The sequence below is a fragment of the Amblyraja radiata genome, chromosome 34, assembly GCF_010909765.2.
Source record: "Amblyraja radiata isolate CabotCenter1 chromosome 34, sAmbRad1.1.pri, whole genome shotgun sequence".
Lineage (NCBI taxonomy): Eukaryota > Metazoa > Chordata > Chondrichthyes > Rajiformes > Rajidae > Amblyraja > Amblyraja radiata.
Genome location: NC_045989.1, coordinates 22,957,630 through 22,982,447, shown reverse-complemented (window position 1 = coordinate 22,982,447; position 24,818 = coordinate 22,957,630). Strand labels below are relative to the sequence as shown.

General features: G+C 44.5%; 1 long non-coding RNA gene across 1 annotated transcript in view; it reads right to left on the bottom strand.

Annotated features, from left to right (window-relative positions):
- LOC116991682 overlaps nucleotides 1-24,818 on the bottom strand; it is a 1,144,705-nt gene that overhangs the window by 842,133 nt on the left and 277,754 nt on the right. The window lies entirely within an intron of this gene.

The window sequence follows — 24,818 nt, the reverse complement described above, 5'->3', positions numbered from 1 at the left end:
TCCCCGTGACCGAGTGGGTTTTCTCCGAGATCTTCGATTTCCTCCCACACCAGGTTTGCAGGTTAATTAGCTTGGTATTAATGTACATTCTCCCTAGTGTGTGTAGGACGGTGTTAGTGTGCGGGGATCGCTGGTCGGTGCGGACTTGGTGACTGAAGGGCCTGTTTCCGCGCTGTATCTCTAAACTAAACTAAATGACGCACACGGTTTAATAAAGTATGCACCATTTCTACCATGAAACGTAGTCCGATTGAAATATTAGTGTGAAGTCACGAGCGCAGTGTGAAGGGCCTGTCCCACTTACGCGATTTTTTCGGTGATTTGCCGGCACCCGTCATAGTCGCAGCAGGTGGCCGAAAATGTTCAACATGTTGTAATTCCAGTGGCGACCAGAAAAAGATATGACTCTTTGGGCGACTACTCACGACCATACAGACGTCACCTCGTGACATGTGGCACTCATGAACACACAACTAACCTTAGTCATGTTTTAACATGAAATAATGTGAAGTAATGCTCAGAATGACCCTCTCTAAACAGAATGCTTGCTTTTGTTACGCGCAAGCGTGGTCTCTAATAATTGTATCTATGCTGGTCTGAAATATTCATTTAAAAGAGGAAAACATATCAAATATGGCAAAGTATAAAAGATCGATCGACTTGAAAAAATACAAAGCTGGAATCACAAAACATCTAAATCGCATTTCCTTTGGCAATTAAGTGAGTAATTAGTGAAACCACTTAATCTATTTAAATTAAATGGGTAAACACTATCACAAAAGCTGTTATTTTAAATTCTGATTCAAAGTAAACTGTGGTTAAAATAGAGTGACAAGCTACACAAAGAGATTATGCTTTGGGTGAATGTTGAAAAGAAAAGATTTACGTCCTAATGTGACAACTTCACCAAGGCAATTTTTCCTAGATTCCAAAAGACCCTAAGCAGTTATTGATAGCCTTACATGAATAAAACTGTAGTCAGATTAATACTGGTGTGCATATAGATCAATGTTGTGTTAGAGTATGGATTAGCCACCAGTACTTTCCTGTCCAGATGAATCTGGGTAAATAAAATAACACTTGTTTGAAATGGTGTCTGGGGATTAGTATTTGTGTGTGAGCATTGTGCGGTATTTTGGCTCCCATTTCATGGCAAACATCGGCAGCCTACTTTAACAATGGGCCGGGGCCGCTGTTACTGCTGTTCACGAGGAAATGGGAAGTCCAGCACAGACCAGGTGCTTTTATTGCAGTAGCAAAGGTTAGACATTATAAAGTCATCAAATGCAAATTATAAGACTATTCATTACTGTCTAGACTTGAACTATTTGTGATATTGCCTCTTGACCCAGTTGCTTGGTCATTGTTCTTTTTCCTTCCCTTCGCGAACCCTCGTTTGCATTTGACCTCTGGCGCGGCCCGCTATTTAATTGGAGTTGCAAGTAGAAAAACAGAGTGATTATCACTTTTTTTCCCTCCCAATTCGCTTGCAGTCATCATTGTATATTTATTATTATACATTTATTGAGAGTGAATCGCAAGTGAAGTAATTCAGTAAATTGCACGCACGTTTTAAGATAGGCTCAGACTCTCAGCTATAAATGTAATCCTATTGAAATGCAAGGGTGAACATCAATTCCATACACCCTGTAGGGATCAACACTTAATGGGAATGTTATATTCCTAACTTTGACCTGAACTCCCTTTGAATAAGTATGGATCTGGAATTCATCCGAAGATTTATTGAAACTCGATCTACACTCTTACAATTCATGTAAGTATCCCTTCCTAAAATTAAAACTGAACATGTCACATTAGCCCAACTTATCTCTCAAATTAATAACAACCAAATTATCTTTTTACCTCCAATCTTATATCATGATCAATAATCTGTAATCCTGCCCATAGCCGTATCCAACACAACATAATCAGTTATAATAATATTTAAAATGAAGATGTTAAGGGCAAAACTGGCAAGTACTTGAAAGAGTACTTTCTTCACTGGTGTTCCAGATGTCTGACTCTGAATAAGCTTAATCAGCTGAGAAATATCTTTTATAGGGAGTCATTACCTTGTCCTAACCCCCTGAGCCTTAGCTTTCCGAGGCTTAGTGAATGAGTCTTCGTGCTTCATTTCATTGAGGATTATCAACAATGTTTCAATTACCATTCAATCCCACAAAACTGGTGAAAGGGATACTTAGGCTCAATTTCAGGAAGTCACTTGAAAGACACTTGGAAGCTGTGATGAGAAGCAACGAGAGCTAATGCCTCAACTCTCAGTTGGAGCGGTATCGCAAAGCAACGGAGTGCAATTTTCCATCCATTAATTTTAACGGACGGAATAGCACAGTCCTTGCCCTCGCAGCAAGACTAATGGATGTCATTGCTGTAGGGAGCGTGGAATCAATCCCTCCACGTTTACCTAGAGAGACCACGTTAGATATTCCTCTTTCATATTTATTTTATCAATTGAGGAATAATCAGACACAAAGGTCTAAAGTTGCAAAGTAGCTGAGTTGGCTGAGGTCAAAAGACATTCATAATGACATTCATAAAATGGCATTCAACCACCACAATAGTTTAGTTTAGTTTAAAATAAGCAAAAATTATATTTTGGTTTTCAAGTACATAGCTAATGATCATACACAGTGTCTACTCTACCATAAATGTAATATTACGCCTTTATACAATGGTGGTGAGATCCCAGCTTAGTTTAGTTTAGTTTAGAGATACAGCACAGAAACAGGTCCTTCGGCCCACCGAGTCCGCACCGACCAGTGATCCCCGCACACTAGCGCTGTCCGACACACTTGGGCCAATTTACAATTTTTACCAAAGCCAAATTAACCTACAAACCCGTACCTCTTTGGTGTGTGTGGGAATACTGGAGCACCCGGGGAAAACCTACGCTGGAGATCGTACAAAGTCTGTACAGACAGCACCCGTAGTAAGGCAGCAAGTCTACAGGTGCGTTTGAACGCAGTGCGCTTGTGTTATGCACCACCCAATTGCCTTGCAAGAGGAGAAGCAGGGAAAGATCATCTCCTTGGCTGGGAACCTCAGCCGCAAGTCTCCCATGTGGGAAACCATGTGTGTACTGGCCAACACTATCCATCTGTTAACACGCTGGGTGCTGGCAGGCGAGACAGCTTCACCCTGCATCCTTACTGCATGGTTTAAATGAGCAGACACTCTATATGATGCCTGAGAGTGAAACTCTGTCTGTACGATCACCTTCCAGTGGCATGGATGGCCACCACAGTGCAACACGAAACATCCGGTGAGAAGGTGTGTCCTCGGGAAACTGCAGACATGTGGAATGCTTTACAAGGTGAGGGAGGAAAGAGTTAATATTAACCTCAGGGGTAACATTTTTACACCTGTATGGAATGAGCTGCTGGAGGAGGTAGTTGAGGCAGGTGCTATTGTAATGTTTAAGAAACATTTGAACAGGTACATGGATAGGAAAGGATTAGAGGAATATGGGCCAAACACAGGCAGGTGGGACTAGTGTAGGTGGGACATGTTGGTGAGTGCGGGCAAGTTGGGCCGAAGGGCCTGTTTTCCACACTGCAAGACTCTTTGTCTCTAATGAGTGAAAATATACTAATGCCTTATGCTAAATGTTAAGGTAATAATTTGTGGTGAATATCATTGCTTACATATTAAATTGATATTGTGACACTGGCCAGAATGCTGACTATTAATTCTAACATTCCCATCCAATCCCATACGGTGCCGGCATGAGAAACTGCAGATGCTGGTTTACGAAAAAAATCCATAAAGTGCTGGAGTAACTCAGTCGGGATCCTTGTTCATGGCATTTGCAAACTTTCCCTTCTGTATCCTGACAGAAAGGAAACTGTTCCCTTGTTGGGAGGAGGAAACTAAAATAGTATCACCTTTGGGAACATAGGGAAGTGTGCAGTCCATTCGGCCCTTTAAACCTGTTCTATCATTGAACAGTATAGGACAGGCCCTTTGGCACATTATGTTTGCACTAGATGAAGGAATGTAGGTGGAAGGGGAGAGGGTGGAGAGAAATAGGTGCAAGTCCAGGGGGGTGAGGGGGGGAGCACATGGGAGAGGGGGGAGTAAAGATAGTGGGGGAAGGAAAGGAAGTGATGTTTTTATTTAGTTACTTAAAATTGGAGAATTCAACATTCATACCATTGGGTTGCAAGCTACTCAAGCGGAATATGAGGTGCTGTTCCTCCAGTTTGCAAGTTGCCTCACTCTGGCAATGGAGGAGGCCCCGGATGGAAAGGTCAATGTGGGAAGAATTTAAAATAATGTTTCCACCGATCAGCGGAATGTTGCTTAAATTGGAGACCATCAGCTATAAGGTTGGACACATGTGTTTGTTTTACTCTGGAGCATCGGAGACATGGGGACAACCTAGTAGAAGTATTTCAAACTATGTGAGATATGGATATTCCTAGTCTGGATGAGATGAATTGCATCACTCTGCCCCAATGTCTTATGGATAGTGTAAACAGTCAGTCATTTCTCCCCGTCCGTCCCCCCCACCCTACATCAGTCTGAAGAAGGGTTTTGGCCTGAAACGTTACCTATTTCCTTCGCTCCATAGATGCTGCTGCACACCAGCATTATCTTACACACACTACGGATAATTTAAAATTACACCAAGCCAATTAACCAACAAACCTGTACGTCTTTGGAGCGTGGGAGGATACCGGAGCACCTAGGGAAAACCCAGGCAGGTCACAGGGAGAACGCACAAACTCCGTAAAGACAGCACCCGTAGCCAGGATCGAACCCGGGTCTCTGGTGCTGTGAGGCAGCAACTGTGCTGTGCCACCCAGTGGCGTGGAAATGTCAGATAGTAAAGCTTTAAGGTGAGAGGAGGAAGGTTTAGTGTGGCACTCTTTTACACAAAGAGTGGAGGATGCATGCTGCCTGGGGAGGTGATGGAAACAGGCTCAATCGCAACATTTAAGAAGCCATTTTGGCGGGCACAAGGCCAGGCAGTAGATGGTGGGATATAGACCATGAGATTAGAAAAGATTAGTTTAAATTCACATTATGGGCCAAACGGTCTGTTCCTGTACTGGATATTTCCATGCTCTTATTTCATTAGTCTGCAAATATCAGGTAACAATTCAAATTGGGTGCCGCAAGGCTTTAAGAGCTGCAATTGCAAAGAGTTGGCCAGGTCCCATTGATCGTAAGCCATGTTCAACTTGGAAATGCCCACAAAACATTAACAAGGTTGGCCTTGGAAAATTGCTGGAAGTTTGCCTCTATGTTGGGTTACTGAAAGGATCCAGAAAACAATCACCATATGCAAGTCAGAATATATCAAATTTTATAACGTCATACCTATACTTGTTTCTGTGCTGTATATCTAAACTAAAGCATACTGAATGTCCTGCACTGTTTATGGGTCAGCCTGTCCAGTGAACTCAATAAAAGGCATTGTATCATCAGTCTATCGATGCAACTACAGTTCTGCAGTGTGAGGCACAACACAGTTTACAAAGTTATTTCTTGAGTGGATGGTTCAGAAATCAGGCAGTTTCGAGGTCTATTTCTCCACAGCTCCACAGCAGGCTGATCAGTTGCTCTATTGCCTATAGGGACACCACAATAGAGGAAATGTTTATGAAAGAACTGCAGATGCTGAAAAATCGAAGGTAGACAAAAATGCTGGAGAAACTCAGCGGGTGAAGCAGCATCTATGGAGCGAAGGAATAGGTGACGTTTCGGGTCAAGATCAGCCATGATCACATTGAATGGCGGTGCTGGCTCAACGGGCCGATTGGCCTACTCCTGCATCTATTGTCTATGTATCTATGTCTTTGGAAGTGTGGGAGGAAACCGAAGATCTCGGAGAAAACCCACGCAGATCACGGGAAAAACGTACCAACTCAGTACGGACAAGCACCTGTAGTCAGGATCGAACCCATGTCTCTGGTGCTGTAAGGCAGCAGCTCTACCGCTGTGCCACCTTGCCACCCCAGGTGTAATCTTATACGTTCAAACAAGGCTTTTCCCTAACCGCCCCAGTTAATCGTGATCAATCTCTTTGATTTCAATACCAAAGTGTTGGAGGATTTGTGGATTGTTCAATAGTTGGTTTGAGTTGAATTTTCCATTTTTTCCCCAACTTAGTTTCAACGTATATATTGATTGCCAAGATTTTCCGCTTTGAAGTTAATAACATGAGTGTTGTGTCAGAAAAACAGAGAGTGACAAACCACAAGTGATACGAGTACCAGTTTACCCCCCACTTACTCAGTTCCATCTCAGTAGGCTTCTCTCGTTCCAAGGTTTATTCCAAGGTAAATGCTGGAGGCTATGGAATTACAAGCAAGGCAGCCCCTGCCAATATCAGACTTACTTTCTGGAAGTATAAGCCTGGAGCCACAAACTTTTCCAAATTCCGCACCTAATTTGGCAGCAACAATTATGAATTCTGCAGAGTGGAGAGAAAATGACCATCTGTTCGCGTGTGTGTTTGCGGGGAGGGGACTTTGCAGCGGGGAATTGTAATGCCCGAGAAGGAGAGAAAACCTCTACTGCCATACGACTGTTCAGCTCATGTTATATACTGTAGCAAATACTGATGTAGCATAGAACAGGGCCACACAGTGGCACAGCTGGGAGAGCTACCAGACACCCAGGTTCAATCCTGACCTCGGGTGCCGTCTGTGTGCGGTTTGCTTGTTCTCCCTGGGACCGCATGGGTTTTCTCCGGGTGCTCTGGTTTCCTCCCACACTCCAAAGACGTGCGGGTTTGTAGGTTAATTGGTTCTGGTAAAAATGTTAAATTGTCCCAAGTGCGTGGGATAGTGTTAGTGTGCAGGGATCGCTGGTCGGCATGGTCTCGGTGGGGCTGAATGGCCTGTTTCCGCGCTGTATCTCGAACGTCTATTGGTCTGAAGTGTAACAAAAAGGTCAGTAAGAGGAAGTGGGCCCCATTGTATGACTCTATGACCAGCTGGAAAGTTACCTTCCACTTTGTGCTTTAATGCGCGCCAAATGGATGGAGAACTCTAGTTGATGGTTGGGAAAAAAACTGGGCAACAACAATGCCTGTTCTTCATGAAGAACAATGGCCTCATCAAGAATCAATTGCTCTTGAAATGACTGGCTTGTTAGATCATTTCTTTCCAAGAGAAACCACATAACTGTGGGTCGGGAATAAGTCAGAATGAGTCAAGATAAGAGCATTCCTTCCCGCAAAGGGTATTGATGAGCCAGCTGGTGTTTTGCAAGAAAGTTGTTCTTTAATTTGCTCGAAGATGAACACTAAAAAGCTGGAGTAACTCAGCGGGACAGGCAGCATCTTTGGAGAGAATGAATTGGTGACGTTTTGGGTCGAGACCCTTCTTCCGACTCGGATAGCTTACACCCCGACAGTATGAACATTGAATGCTCCAATTTTTCGTAACAACTCAACCCCCTCCTTTTTGGGATAGGACAGGTTTAGATGGATATGACAGGTTATGGAGGGCAATATGGACAGGTGGGACTAGTGTAGATGGAGCTCATTAGCCCCGCTTGCCAGCATTTGGCCCATACCCTTCTCAACCTATCCTATCCATGTGCCTGTCCAAATGTCTTTTAAACATTGTGATGGTACCTGCCTCAACTAAATCTTTTCTACACCCTTTACATCTTAATAAAATCTTTCCTATAACTGAGTGACCAAAACTGAACACAAAACTCCAAATATGGCCCCACCAAAGTCTTATACAACTGTAACATAACCTCCCTACTTTTATACTTAATGTTTGAACTTGGTAGTCATGGCTTTCAGACTTCTGTACCTTCTTTATAATGGTCGGGGTGAAATGAGAGCATGGCCAGGGTGATGCTAGTGAAAGTAAATTAAACACATCAAAGTCGGATAAAGGGTCCTGACCCAAAACGTCACTTAGAGCCGAGTCATAGATTGATACAGCATGGAAACAGGCCCTTCAGCCCAACTTGCCCATACCGGCCAACATGTTCCAGCTACACTAGTCCCACCTGCCTACGTTTTGCCAATATCCCTCCAAACCTGTCCTATCCATGTGTCCATGTTCCATCCACTTATCCATGTTCTCCAGTGATGTTGCCTGACTCACTGAGTTACTCCAGCACTCTGTGTCTTTTTTTTTTGTAAACCAGCATCTGCAGTTCCTTCCTAGTTGTTTCTTGATGTTCAAGAACCTTTGCAAATCAAATAGTTTCAATACGATATGAAGATCGTAGCAGTGTGACAAGTTCCTAACATGATACTGGCTACAATATGAGAATTAATTGGATGGCATTTGCAAATACAGGTAGTCAACGAGCCGTGGGCTGTGAGTTGTTGTTCACACATAATCCAGCAACCTGGAGTGATAATCTACAGAACCTTTTAGTTTAGTTTAGTTTAGTTTAGAGATACAGCATGGAAACAGGCCCTTCAGCCCACCAAATCCCACACACTAATACTATCCTACATGAGGGACAATTTACATTTTATACCAGGCCTACAAACCCGCACGTCTTTGGAGTGTGGGAGGAAACTGAAGATCTCAGAGAAAACCCACGCAGGTCACGGAGAGAACGTACACGCCCTACATACAAGCATCCGTAGTCAGGATCGAACCCGGGTCCCTGGCGCTGTAAGGCAGCAACTCTATCGCTGCGCCACCGCACCGCGCTGGTGAGGTGACGTTTATGCGCTGGGTATCAGTTGTCAGAAGGAGGGAGGGAGTTACCTACAGTGTTGCTGCTGGCTGTACAACTAACATTCAAAGTGTGCAGTGTTCCCAAAGCAATAAAAATAACTTGACACTGTGATGGAATCCCGTAAAGCACGGCAAACTAATATATTACCACCAACCTCACTGCTAATTCCCTCGTGCAGCGGGTGTGGCACAAAGGGGCACCAAGGGGCGAAAGAGTGTGAACACATCCATCTTTTTTTTAAAGCCAAATAGACGGCAACAAATTAATAGGGGTGTTAAGGGGAGGTGATGTGAAATCTAAGAATAGGCACTGAAGTTTTAAAGCCATGGATTGAGGAGCTTGGTCAATATCACTTGTGGGGATGATTTTTGTTTTAGTTTTTAGAGATATAGCACAGCACCAGGCCCTTCGCCAGCCAGCGATCCCCGCACACTAACACTACCCTACACACACTAGGGACATTTTTTTACAATTTTACCAAACCAAATTAACCTACAAAACTTCCTGTACGTCTATAGAGTGTGGGAAGGAAACTGTAGCTCCGGGGTAAAAAAACCCGCTTGGGTCATGGGGAGAACATACAAACTCCGTACAGACAAACACCAGTGGTCTGGATCAAACCCGGGTCCCTGGCTCAGTAAGGTGGCAACTCTACCACTGCCAATTTAATTTTAGAACAGCATTATAATTGCAGTAAGGAATAGAAACATAGAAACATAGAAAAATGGGTGCAGGAGTAGGCATTCAGCCCTTCAAACCAGCACCGCCATTCAATATGATCATGGCTCATCATCTAAAATCAGTACCCCGTTCCTGCTTTTTCCCCCATATCCCTTGATTCCATTAGCCCTAAGAGCTAAATCTACTATAACTCGCTCTTGAAACCATCCAGTGAATTGGCCTCTACTGACTTCTGTGGCAGAGAATTCCACAGATTCACAACTCTCTGGGTGAAAAAGGTTTTCCACATCTCAGTCCTAAATTATTCTTAAACTGTGACCCCCTGGTTCTGGACTCCCCCAGCAGTGGGAACATTTTTCCTGCATCTAACCTGTCCAAGAATTTTATATGTTTCTCCAAGATCCCCTCTCAACCGTGTAAATTCCAGTGAATACAAACCCAGTCGACCCATTCTTTCATCATATGTCAGTCCCGCCATCCCGGGAATTAACCTGGTGAACCTACGCTGCACTCCCTCAACAGCAAGAATGTCCTTCCTCAACTTAGGAGAGCAAAACTGCACACAATACTCCAGGTGCGGTCTCACCAGGGCCCTGTACAACTGCAGTAGGACCTCCTAAATATTTCAAAACTCAGGCAAAAATAATTTTGAAAAAGGCAGGAAAAATCAGACAAATGTGATCTAAAGACTGATTCCCATATTTGCTGGAATTGAAACAATAGGTGTTCTACTGTAAGCGTTTATTACCCAGCAACCAGGATGGGTCCCGGCTGTTAATGACAGTTTTATCACATTGCATCTGGACATAATACAGGGATTTGGCAAGATGCATCCCATCCTGAGTACAAGTTTTGGACAGGCAATAAAAACATATTTTCTTGCATTCTCGTTTATTCTCCTCTGGGTTTTTTTTTGTTTTGCAGCCTAACTGGAACGAGTTGCATCAGTTGTACTGGTGGTCTAGAGTCTGAGTTCCTTTGTGGTCTGACATTAAGAAGCACATCTGATTTTGCCGGTGATTTAATGTGAGGAAGTGATTTTGGTTTTGTTGGTGGTCTAGAAAGGGAGGATTCAGAAGTCTCAGGTGGTATTGTGGCGAGGGATGCAGTTGATGTTGGTGGTCTGATGAGAGGAAGTGTGTTGAAGATTACTGGTGCTCATGCAATGAGAATACATCTGGCTTCAAATCTCATTCTCGATAAGTTTGTAAGTTGTTGGAGCAGGATCAGGCAATTCGGCCCATCGAGTCTACTCAGCCGTTCAATCATGGCTGATCTATCTCTCCCTCCTAACCCCATTCTCCTGCCTTTTCCACATAACCCCTGGCACTGGTACTAATCAAGAATCTGTCAATCTCTAATAATAATAATAATGGATGGGATTTATATAGCACCTTTCTAATACTCAAGGCGCTTTACATCGCATTATTCATTCACTCCTCAGTCACACTCGGTGGTGGTAAGCTACTTCTGTAGCCACAGCTGCCCTGAGGCAGACTGACGGAAGCATGGCTGCCAATCTGCGCCTACGGCCCCTCCGACCACCACCAATCACTCACACACATTCACACACATTCACACACAGGCAAAGGTGGGTGAAGTGTCTTGCCCAAGGACACAACGACAGTATGCACTCCAAGCGGGATTCGAACCGGCCACCTTCCGGTTGCCAGCCGAACACTTAGCCCATTGTGCCATCTGTCGTCCCAAATCTCTGCCTTAAACATATCCATTGATTGGCCTCCACAGCCGTCTGTGGCAATAAATTCTGCAGATTCACCACCCTCTGGCTAAGGAAGTAGAGGCACTGATGGGCTTTCTTAGCCATTGCTTTGATATGGCTAGTCCAGTTTGATTGGACTGCTGCATACACAAAACTATTTTTTGCCCTTATCTCAGTACACTGATGACAATTTACCAAGTCTATTTCTGTTCATATTTACAATGCAGAGTTTTTTTGTTTCAAATTTAAAAAATCAAATTTTGAAGAGTTTTAAACGCAATCAATACAAGAGCATGGATAGGTTCATTATTTTCATGTGTACTGAGACAAGGGCAAAAAATAGTTTTGTGCCTGCAGCAGTCCAATCAAACTTGACTAGCCATATCAAAGCAATGGCTAAGAAAGCCCATCAGTGCCTCTACATCCTTATAAGGCTTGGGAAGTTCAGCAGGTCCCCAACAACTCTCACCAACTTCTACAGATGCTCTGTAGGAAGTATTTCATCAGGAGGCATCACAGCATGGTTTGGAAACAGCTCCATGCAAGACCTCAAGAAATTGCAGAGTTGTGGACGTAGCCCAGAGCATCACACAAACCAACCTCCCTTCCATTGACTCCATCTACACCTCATGCTGCAGCATAATCAAGGATGAATCTCACCCCTCTTCTCCCCTCTCCCATCAGGCAAGAGGTACAGAAATGTGAAGACGCCAGATTCAGGGACGGTTTCCTTCCAGCTGTGATCGGGCAACTTAACCATTCTGTTGCCAACTAGAGAGCAGTCATGTTATACAATCTACCTTATTGGAGACCTTCAGACTATCTTTAATTGGACTTTAACGGACCTAATCTTGCATTGGTTAGCATGGGCAAGTTGGGCCGAAGAGCCTGTTTCTATGCTGCATGACTCTATGACATAACATGGTGGACAATCAATTCTTCAGCAGTTTGTGTCCTTTAGTGTGTAATCAGCTTCGGCGGTATAATTTCGTTTTTAGTTTGGAGATACAGTGCGGAAACAGTCCCTTCAGCCCACTGGGTCCGCCCCGACCAACGATCCCCGCACATTAACACTATTCTACACACACACACTAGGGACAATTTACATTTACCAAGCTAGTTTACCTGCACGTCTTTGGAGTGTGGGAGGAAACCAGAAATCTCAGAAAAAAACCCACGCAGGTCACGGGGAGAATGTACAAACTCCGTACAGACAGCCTCCGTGGTCAGGATCGAACTCTGTTCTCCAGCGCAGTAAGGCAGCAACTCTACTGCCCCTTGTTCCTTGTTTCTACATGGAAATTCAACTTATTATCAATGTTACCAGTTCCTCCACAGGGAAAGCTTGTAATAATTGCAGATGCATTTAACATAGACCCAGAGATTTGATATGAACATCGTCCTCTCTATAAACATTAAGCTTTGCTAAATGAAGTATTCATGACCATTTAACAGCATGCCAACTCATTATCATTGTTCAACAACCTCTCTAGCCCAGAAAAAAATAATTTATACAGTCAGATTATTGTTTCCACCCCCACTTGCTAAAAAGCGCATAGATGTTTCTATTTAAAAAAAGAAGTTTTATATTTTAACGCACATTTAAACCCATGTGTTTCTATTTTCTTTTAAAAAGCTAATCAGTTTACAGAAATGGCAAATGAAAATGACTGCAGATAAACATCATTCAATTCTATTATAAAATTCTTAGGAAATACCTTGAGGACGTATTCAGTAAATGGTTCAATTTTTTACAAGCTGTTGCTGAGATCGCTCTATAAGGAACTGGGGATCACAGTCTCAGAATGAGCAACCAGCCATTCAGGACTGAGATCTTCTTATCGAGTCCACATCACAAGATTAGAAATTGTTCAGTCAGAGCTGAACACACTTCTCGGCATCTGCATGCAATTGCACTTCTTGTGTTTCTTGTGCGTGGTGGTGGAAAGATTGGTGGAAACAGGGCTGTGACGTGAACACTCTTTCCTTCACCCCGGGACTGAGATGTGAAAGGTCCTGACCCAAAACATCACCTGTCCACTCCCACCGCAGATGCTGCCTGACCCGCTAAGTTTCTACAACATTTTAGGCTTTGCTCAAGATTCCAGCATCTGCAGTTCCTTGTGTTGGAAAGACATTGTTGCCATAGAGGGAGTACAGAGAAGGTTCACCAGACTGATTCCAGGGATGGCAGGACTTTCATATGAAGAAAGACTGGATAGACTCGGCTTGTACATGCTAGAATTTAGAAGATTGAGGGGGGATCTTATAGAAACGTACAAAATTCTTAAGGGGTTGGACAGGCTAGATGCAGGCAGATTATTCCCGATGTTGGGGAAGTCCAGAACTAGGGGTCACAGTTTAAGGATAAGAGGGAAGTCTTTTAGGACCAAGATGAGAAAATCATTTTTTACACAGAGAGTGGTGAATCTGTGGAATTCTCTGCCACAGAAGGTAGTTGAGGCCAGTTCATTGGCTATATTTAAGAGGGAGTTAGATGTGGCCCTTGTGGCTAAAGGGACCAGGGGGTATGGAGAGAAGGCAGGGATGGGATACTGAGTTGGATGATCAGCCATGATCATAACGAATGGCGGTGCAGGCTCGAAGGGCCGAATGGCCTACTCCTGCACCTATTTTCTATGTTTCTATGTTTCTATGTGTTCCATGGGAAGATATTTGCCTGCCCAGACAGGGGTGACTTTTGGTGCTCACTACCCATGAAGGCTGTGGAGGCTTGACAGCTTTGTATATTCAAGATAGAGATCATTAGAGGTTTAGGTACCCGGACGTGGCGTCCAAGGGCGAGAAGCCGAAGCAAAGAAGTGGAAGCCAAATAACCGAATGAAAACAAAGCCAAAACGCCAACTAACCAAAAGGGTGGAACGCCTAAAAACAAACTCACCGAAAGGCTGCTCTGCCGAAAGGTCAAGCAACGGACATGACGTCGCCGGGGGGTGGGACTTGTCAGCGATTGGTCCAGACCCCCGCATCCATCACATCACTGGCCGGTCGAGACGGGAGGGTGGGGGTCATTTTCACCACACAAGCCATGGGTGACTGGGCACTCTGAACCCGAGCACCAAGTTGTACGTGGTCGAAGGCGCGCATCCCTCGGGGCAGCCCCCACTCTCCCATGGCCACGGCCGCCCTCCGCCTCGTCTCCCCCGTGCGGCCGCACTGCGACGGGTTGTGTGTCGGCAGCGCAATATTGAGCAAAACACAAAGTGCTGGAGAAACTCAGCAGGTCAGGCAGCATCGGTGGAGGGAATGGACAGGCGACATTTTGGGTTGGGATCCTTCTTCACACTGGCGACGTTTCGGGTTGAAGAAGTCTGAACGGCGGCACGGTGGCGCAGCGGTAGAGTTGCTGCCTCACAGCGCCAGGGACCCGGGTTCGATCCTGACTTCGGGCGCTTGTCTGTACGGAATCTGTACGTTCTCCCCGTGACCTGCGTGGGTTTTCTCCGGGATCTTCGTTTTTCTCCCACACTCCAAAGACGTACAGGTTTGTTGGTTGATTGTCTTGGTACAATTGTAAATTGTCCCGTGTGTGTGTGTAGGGTGGTGTTAATGCGCGGGGATCGCTGGTCAGCGCGGACTCAATGTGCCGAAGGGCCTCCTGTTTCCACGCTGTATCTCTAAACTAAACTAAAAATTAAAGTCTGAGGAAGGGGTTTTCAGGGTGTGAAGAAGGGTCACGACACAAAACATCACCCATCCACCCACTGAGTTCCTCCAGCACTTTGTGTTGTGATTGGGAGGTCAACGAGGCTGGTGACACCAATCCTCTGAGATACACTAAAATTGACACGAGAAGTCACAGGGACAGGGGGGTGGGGGGGTTCACTGCCCTTGACATCTCTGTGTGTGGCTGGGCGTCTGCTGCCTCATACGAGGTTAACAGTAACTGGTGCTTCTCAGCCAGTGACAATAAAATCTGGGCCAACATCTCAATAACGCATCTGTATGGCGTCTGCAAACAAAAGCGGCTTCCGATAAAATGTAATTCAATTCCACATTAAAACTCTTCGTAAATACCTCGAGGACGACTCTAGCAAATGTCCCAGTTCTTACAAGCAGCTGTTGAGACAGTTTCTGGCTGCCATGTGAATTAAACTCGGAGGATGATAACACGTTATTCAAACTCCCTGTGCAGGAATTAAGAGCTTGCTATTGCAAACCTACAGTTCTCTATTGAGTGGGTCATATCCTACCCCAGCCCTTGGCCCTGCTTTCCCTCTCTGGGGACTCTGATTAAACTCTCTCCTGTGACACGGAATCCTGTACACCTGCATTTTCTTTCACTGCGACTTCCGTTACGGTAGATCCTTTTACTCCGACGTTTCTGCCATTAAAGGTGGAATTTTGATCGGGTTTCGCTTGTGACAACAAAGCCGTTGTATGTCCAGGATCCGAAATCTTGTTGAAAAGAAAACAAGTTCTCTGAGTCAGTGTCTGCCTGTATTAGTGCACCACAGGTTACAGGAAGCACCACGTTACTGCTATTGTGGTGTCTTGACAAGTTATCTGAGTCCTACAGAAAAGCGCAAAATCTAAATGAAATCTGTTTCATGAAGGGTGGATCTATTTTCCAGTATCTCTCAAATTACAATTAATCACTCTTCAATCAAGACCCTGGGAATTTAATTCAGGTGACCTGGGTGTTAGGTGCAGGGACACTTGAAGTTATATTGTGTCACTGTGGCTTGACAAAAATGCTGGAGACACTCAGCGGGTGAGGCAGCATCTATGGAGCGAAGGAACAGGTGATGTTTCGGGTCAAGACCCTTCTTCAGACTGATGTGTCGGGGTGGGGCGGGAAGAAGAAAGGAAGAGGCGGAGACAGTGGGAGAGCTGGGAAGGAGGGAGAAAGCAAGGACTACCTGAAATTGGAGAAGTCAATGTTCATATCACTGTGGCTGGTTGATTTCTCATCTCCCCATCGATGTTTAGTTTTTAGTTTAGTTTAGATTAGAGACACAGTGCGTAGACTGGACCCTCGGCCCACCGAGTCCGCACTGACCAGCGATCCTGGCACATTAACACAATCCCACGTGCACTGCTGACAATTCTTACAATTTGACCAAAGCCAATTAGCCTACAAACCTGTATGTATTTGGAGTGTGGGAAGAAACCGGACCACCCGAGGAAAACGTGCGCAGGTGACGGGGAGGGTGTACAAACTCCGTACAGACAAGCGCCTGTAGTCAGGATTGAACCCGGGTCTCTGGCGCTGTGAGGCAGCAACTATACCGCTGCGTCGCTCTGCCGCCCTCATGAAGTCAACAGAAACAAAAATTGGGCAACCCCCCCCCCCCACAATGGTTCCGTGTTATCTCACAACAAAGATCAAGTATCGTGGCAATGCTACCAGATGTTTGTCCACCGAGCCCAGGGCAGATTGACTGGAGGGAAAGTGGAAGAAATTAGTGGGGGCCTGGCAGAGATATCTGCATGAAGATAGACACAAAATGCTGGAGTAACTCAGCGGGACGGGCAAAAGGGTTGGTGACGTATCAAGTCTGCACCTGTTAGCTCAGGCATGAAGAAGGTTCCCAACCCGAATCGTCACGCATCCTTTTTCACCATGGATGACACCTGACCTGCTAAGTTACTCCGGCACTTTGTGTCTGTACTTGCACTTGGAGTTGATGTACTCATCTATGGTATCATTTGACTGAATAACACATAAATCAAATGTTCCACTGTACCTTGGTACACATCACAATTATGACCCAACAACACTATCTCCTGCATTTCTCTAGATATGAACATGACAATGCATATATTGTTCCTTAACGTTGGTGTCTATGACAATAGTAGTCCTGTAACCTGCCTAATTTAAGTAAATAGTAGCGCAGCGGTAGAGTTGCTGCCTTACAGCGCCAGAGATGTAGCATCTCCAGCATTTTCTGAGTGGTGTGCTCACAACAATCTCTCTCTGAACACTAAAAAGACAAAGGAGATCATCACTGATTTCAGGCGACATAGAGCGGAGCTCAGGCCACTGGAGATAGGGGGCGAGGAGGTGGAGAGGGTGCCTAGTTTTAAATTTCTGGGGATCAACATCAGTGAGGATCTTAAATGGTCTGTGAACTCTGCTGTAGTTGTAAAAAAAGGCACAACAGAGACTTTACTTCCTCAGAACACTGAGGAAGGCCCATCTGTCTGCTAAACTGCTGGGGTCTTTCTACCGCTGTTGGGTAGAAAGCATACTGACTTACTGCATAACTGCCTGGTTTGGGAACTGTTCAGCAGCTGACAGAGCAGCTCTCCAGAGGGTGATAAAAACTGCCCAGGGTATCATTGGACTCCCCCTGCCCCCTCTGGAGGACATTTACCACTCCAGATGCCGCAGCAGGGCCTGTAATATCGTGAAAGACATTACCCATCCTTGTCACCACCTTTTCACACTGCTGCCCTCAGGAAAAAGGTACAGGTCGCTAAAGTCACGCACTGCCAGACTCAAGAACAGCTTTCACCCATCAGCAATCTTGGAACTGAACTCTGTCTCGGGAGCGGGTTATGGGGAAGGAGGGGGGGTGGGAGACAGTGTTAATTTATGTAAATGTGAATCCATGGGTGGGTTTGGGGAGGGAGGGAGTGTAAAAAGTATGAGTATGTGAATGTTTGAAGTTCTTTTAAATGGAGAGACACAGTAATCTCGTTGTATGTGACACATGCAATGACAATAAAGCATTCTGATTCTGAGACGCGGGTTCAAACCTGACTACGGGCTCTATCTGTACAGAGTTTGTACATTCTCCCCGTGAACTGTGTGGGTTTTCTCCAGGAGCTCCGGTTTCCTCCCACACTCCAAAGACGTGCAGATCTGCAGGTTAATTGGCTTCGGTAAAATTGCAAATTGTTCCTCGTGTATAGAATGGTGTTAATGCAATGTGTGGTCACTGGTTGGAACGGACTCAGCGGGCCGAATGGCCTGTTTCCACGCTGTACCTGCATCTCAAAAGTAACTAAAGGGGTGCCAGTACACATATTGTTCTCTTTGACGTTCATGTCTGGTAGTGGATTGTTGCGTTCTAAGCTGCCTCCTTTCAGTAATAATTTTTGTTGAGACTGAGAAATCGTTCTGTAATACTGCAAAATACTAAAAATCTGAAAAACTAGTTTTTAACTTATTGTGGGCACCAACACACCACTCAGGCTTGTTCTGTTACACATATAACACTGCCAATATCAATGCATAATTTCATAACCCATATATAATTTTCATTGGAATAATGTCAATTCTATTTTAAACTGGTCCAGTATTTTTCAGACTTACTACCTACAGTATATATGGAATGTATCTTCCTCAGCTCTCTACAGACTTCACAAAACCAATTCCAGTTTGCATAATATGCTGCTCAAGATTAATGAACTATCTACCTCATTGGTGACCCACGGACTATCTTTGATCGGACTTTGCTGTCTGTACCTTGCAATAAACATCATTCCATTATCATGTATCTGTACACTGTAATCGCTCGAATGTAATCATGCATCATATTTCCGCTGACTGGTTCATTCAGTTCAGATTAGTTTATTATCAAGTGTCTTGTGTGCTAACCAGTCAGCGGAGAGACTATACATGGTTGCAATCGATCCATTAACAGTGTGTAGATACAGCATAAGGGAATAACATTTAGTGCAAGGTCAAGCCAGCAAAGTCCGATCAAGGATAGTCCAAGGGTCACCAAAGAGGTAGATGGTACTGCTCTCTAGCCCACTGCCTACTGCTCTCAGCATTGGTTACATCGCTACATAAACTTTTCACTGTACCTTGGTGCACATGTCAATAAACTAAACTAAACTAAACTTCATCATTCCACTTTCAGCTCCTGTCTCCATCTTCTTTTACATTTTGTGAAGCTACTAAGTGTTGGGATTCACGATCGTACATCCCACAATGATAACAACATGCTTTGGATAGGTCAGCTGAGAAACAGGATGTCCTTGAACTGACTCTGACAAATGGGTCTTCCTAACTAATGCCACACACACACTGAACAAGGTTATTTATTCATTTCCACAACATCCTTTGTTGGTTTTAACCCGTTATCGGCATTGTTGATGTAAGCGAGGTTAGAAAGGAGTGCTAACATCGAATATTAATTTTGTCATGTTGTAAATAGATCGCATGTCACCTCACTGTGCAGCAGTAGCTAAGAAGGAAGAAATAGGAAGAATATCAACATGGTGTAACACATTTCTCCAGAGATGCTGCCTGACCAGCTGAGGTTTGGTATAAATGTAAAAATTGTCCCTGGTGTGGGATAGTGTTAATGTGCGGGGATCGCTGGTCGGTGCAGACTCGGTGGGCCGAAGGGCTTGTTTCCGCGCTGTATCTCAAGACTAAACTAAACTAAACTAAACTAAATGAGGCCCAGCGCAAATTGGAGGAACAACACCTCATATTTTGTTTGGGTAGTTTACACCCCGGCAGTATGAAAATGAAACTTCTAATTTCAGGTAGTCCTTGCTTTCTCCCTCCTTCCCCTCCCCCTTCCCAGCTCTCCCACAGAGCCTACTGTCTCCGCCTCTTCCTTTCCTTTTCCCACCCCCCCGACATCAGTCTGAAGACCCAAAACGTCGCCTACTCCTTTTCTCCATATATGCCGCCTCACCCGCTGAGTTTCTCCAACATTTTTGTAAACTAATTTGCTGTTGGGTTATAAATGTTTGTGCTATCTGTGCATGCCTCTATAATTAGAATACAGATGTAGGCCACCCTTTTGTTAAATGCTGTCTGTTTCAAGTGCTGTCAATGGAGACCACAACACAATTGCTTAATGTCTACGAGATCAGACCTGATGCTTATCAGTGCACTGTGAATGCTCTTTGTGAAAGTAACCCATGGAGATGTGCTCTATTAGATCCCTCGTCAACAGCGGAGAAACCACTAGATTTCCATAAAGAAATCATGTTAAACTGTTAAATTAGATTTGTTTAGTTTAGAGATACAGCGCGGAAACAAGCCCATTGGCCAAGCGAGTCCACGCCGACCAGCGGTCCCCGTACACGAACACTATCCTACACAAACTGGGAACAATTTACAATTTTTCAGAAGCCAATTAACCTACATACCTGTACGGCTTTGGAGTGTTGGAGGAAAGTGGAGATTCCCGAGAAAACTCACACAGGTTACGGGGAGAACGTACAAACTCCGTAAAGACAACACCTGTAGTCAAGATCAAACCCGGGTCTCTGGCGCTGTAAGGCATCAACTCTACCACTGCTCCAGAGTGCAGCTCGATGTTTAAAAAAAATATTCCATGTCAGCATTTGTACTATGGGGTCAAGGAATCTTTCCACCACCAATCTTTCCGTGCAGCCAATCTTTCCTCCACCACCACGCACAAGAAGCACAAGAAGCGCAAGACGCCATTGTATGCAGATGCTGAGATGTGTGTTCAGCCCTGGCTGAACAATTTCCAATCTTGTGATGTGGACTCGATAAGGAGATCTGTACTATAAAAGCACATTTAACAATGACAGCTTTTCTTTTACAAAAAATAGAAATGTCCCAACCTAAATGTGCAGCATATTAAAACGTAGAGGCCACTTGTCCTTATTGTTGATCCTACTTTTCAATAACTAGTGTCTTTTTATAGACACAAAAATTTGGAGTAACTCATCGGGTCAGGCAGCATCTCTGGAGAGAAGGAAAAAGTGACCTTTCTGGTCGAGATCCTTCTTCAGACTGAGAGTCCGGGGAATGAAAAACGGAAGTCTGAAGAAGGGTCTCGACCCGAAACGTCACCCATTCCTTCTCTCCAGAGATGTTGCCTGTCCCGCTGAGTTACACCAGCATTTTGTGTCTATGAGAGATATAAAGATACAGTTTGAAGAATGGTCTCCTATTCCTTTTCTCCAGAGATGCCGTCTGACCCGCTGAGTTGCTCCAGCTTTTTGTGTCTATCTTCGGTTTAAACCAGCATCTGCCGTTCCTTCCAACACATCATGACTTTTCATGCAGCCGTGTGTAGAAATAACTATCCGCCAACAAGGCAAAAATATTTCATGAGCCTTGTGGAATAAAGTATATTTTCTTCTGTCGAAGCTTGGAAAGATAAACTTTTTTTTTCCCTGAGAAAATACATTGAAGTAATTAACAAAAAAGAAACAAAAGTTCTCCTAATGTTTCAACCTCCTTTTGCAGAATTGTATCAGCAATGTTATAGCATATGGTTGAGTGTTAGATGAACCACAGGGACCTTAGAAGTGTTGATAAAATTCTCAAACAGTTCCCATCAGTGAGAAAGTTGACTAATCGCTGGGTCTTGTCCAAATCTCATCCAGTCCTAATATTTCTTTGACCATTTCCAACACGGCTAAGTCAACCAATGCCAACCCATACACTTGAACCAACATACATATTTTCAAAAAAGCTTCCTAAAATATATTTTTGTGTGCATTTGCGTGGAAAATATTTTATATTGACGCCTGATGGAAGACAATCCAAGCCATATTCTCAAGTAATGAGAAAACTACTGGGGTATGTGAGGCAGATACATTCTGGAAGAGTTTCTTCTACCACGTGCCAGCTTTGCATCCTCAAATTGGCCGCTGCAACAAAGACTATTATTGACAGCGTACCCAAACCAGCCTGGTACCATCCATCGTATTTCTGAATGAACTTTTGCAAAGTGTAAACACAAACCGGCTTTGCTGATTTGATTCCATCCAATAATGTGATTAACACATTGCTTAAATGGCCTGTTCCACTTGGCGATTTTTTCGGCGACTGCCGGTATCAAGTCACCAAAAAATTTGTGGCGTGATGCGGCGATGATGCGGCGTGGCGCGCGGTGTTTTTTCAAATGTCGCAACATTTTTTTGCCGCTGCTGGATTTTGAAATGTTCAACATCTTTTGGAGGGGCAGGCCCTTAACTAACTCTGTGACACTCCAGCTGATACAACTTCAACCACTACACCAAGATAGCTGGCTGACGGCTCCACTTTAAGATGTGAAGGTAAAGAATGGACACAGGTGTGGGCTGTTTAGCCGCACACAGCCCACCAAGACAACTCTATTATTCAATATTGTGGCTAAACATATAACATCAGCTCCACTTTCCTGCCTTTTCCTCGCAATCCTTGATCTTCTCACTGTCGATTAATATATTGGACCCTGTCTTTGCTTGGATGTGGGGAGGATGTTTCCACTAGTGGGCGAGTCTAGGACAGTGGTCATAGCCTCAGAATGAAAGGACGTTCCTTTAGGAAGGAGATGAGGAGGAATTTCTTTAGAGAGAGGGTGGTGAATCTGTGGAATTCATTGTCATAGAAGGCTGTGGAGGCCAAGTCAATGAATATTTTTAAAGCAGAGATAGACAGATTCTTAATGAGTACGGGTGTCAGAGGTTATGGGGAGAAGGCAGGAGAATGGGGTCAGGAAAGAAAGTTTGATCATCCTTGATTGAATGGCGGAGTAGACTTGATGGGCCGAATGGCCTAATTCTGCTCCTATCACTTATGATCTTATGACCTTATGACCACTACGGACTTTGGTTTTTATGATGAGTACCAAGCATTACGATTATTAATGTTAATCTAATTTTGATTATTATATCTTATCTGTACATTATCTATGTGGGGCGACACACATTTGCTCACAGCTCCACAGACACCGATCCCACACTGACCAACAATCACCCCTTCACACTAGTTCTATCCCACACACACGTGGGACGATTTACAGAAGCCAATGAACCTACAAGCCTGTACGTCTTTGGAATGTGGGAGGAAACTGGCGCACACGGAGAAAACCCACGTGGTCACAGGGAGAACGTACAAACTCCGCACAGGCAGCATCCATTTGGGCCTGTCCCACTTACGCGACTTTCATGGAGACTGCCAGCACCCGTTATAGGTCGTTACAGGACAGCGAAACTTTTCAACATGTTGAAAATTCAGCGGCGACCAGAAAGACGCTACGACTCTTTGGGCGACTGAGGAGACGACTCACGATCGTACAGGCGACACCCTGCCGACAGGTCACGGGGTGAAGCCTGTATGGTCGTGAGTAGTCGCCCAAAGAGTCGTACCTTGTTCTGGTCGCCGCTGGAGTTTCAACATGTTCCAATTTTTCGGTGACCTGTAAGGACCTATGATGGGTGCCGGCAGTCGCCGAAAAAGTTGCGTAAGTTGGTCAGGCGCAATAGTCATGTTCAAACCTGGGTCTCTGGCGCTGTAAGGCAGTAGCTCTACTGCCGTGCCATTGTGCCGTTCCCATATCATGGTTATTCATTTATTGTATTTTCCAATAATTATATCTTTATCGGTGTGATATTGCGTTTTATGAGCCTGTTATGCTGCATCAAGTAAGATTTAAATTGTTCCTATGTTGGTGCATTTGACATTAACTTCTCTTGGATAAACACCAGAAACAATAGTTGGCCCTGTATTACGGTTAGAGACTTATGATAGAATATATAAATGCCCACCAATTTTCTCCCGTCCCATCAGAGATCGTTTTGCTCACGACTATTAATCTTCTTTCCAGATTTATTTACAAATAGATGATGTACAGTAGGAATATTCTGTACAGTGGCAATATGCGGCTCAGAATTCACACATACACCACAGAGAGACAAGGGTTGACTGATTTAATTGCATCCATTGTTCTTAATGTTTTTTCTCACCAAGTTCTTAGAAAGATAAAGCCCCTGGTGGCCAATATATATCTCTCCCAATGGAACCTTCAGATTCCAATGTAGGAGCAAAATGATTGGAAGAATTGAGTGTATGATGTGATGTTAATATTTCGTATCACGTTATCATGCTTGTAGTCTCTGGAGTTTAAGTCTGATTTTTTTGTTCATTGCACTGAATTGCCCCTGTCAGAGGTCATGTGCAGTGATAGACACAAAATGCTGGAGTAACTCAGCGGGACAGGCAGCATCTCTGGAGGGAAGGAATGGGTGACGGTTTGGGTCAATAGACAATAGACGCAGGAGTACACCATTCGGCCCTTCGAGCCAGCACCGCCATTCACCGTGATCATGGCTGATCATTCCCAATCAGTACCCCGTTCCTGCCTTCTCCCCATATCCCTTGACTCCGCTATCCTTAAGAGCTCTATCTATCTCTCTGTTGAAAGCATCCAGAGAAGGGTGGACTTCTCAGACTCAACGGGAGAAGGAGACTTAGAGACAAGGAAGGGTAAGGTGTGAAAATGCATGTCAAAGGGGACGATGATCGAGGAAATGTAAAATTGTCTGAAGAAGGGTCTCGACCCGAAATGTCACCTACTCCTTTTCTCCAGAGATGCTGCCTGAGTTACTCCAGCATTTTGTGCCGATCTTTGGATTAAACCAGTATCTGCAGTTCCTTCCTACACATCTAGAATGGTTCTTTGTTAGCTGAGGGGAAGGTGACAACGAGGCACACGACCAGTAATATTTAATCAGGAGGACAATAAACTCGTCGGGGAAAGAGGGAAAGCAGTGAGATGGGTAAAAACTATTCCCCCGGTACCTCTGAAAAGCAGAGGCCTCAGTCTAAAGAGGCTGAGTCACTGCTAGTCCACAATAGGTCAGAAATCACAGATTGTGGATTCTATTTTAGAGTCACAGTCATAGAGTCTTGCAGTATGGAAACAGGCTCTTTGTCCCAACTTGCCCACACCAACCAACATGCACTATCTACACTAGTCCTACCTGCCTGCGTTTGGCCCATGTCGCTCTAAACCTGAGCAATCCATGTACGTGTCCAAAA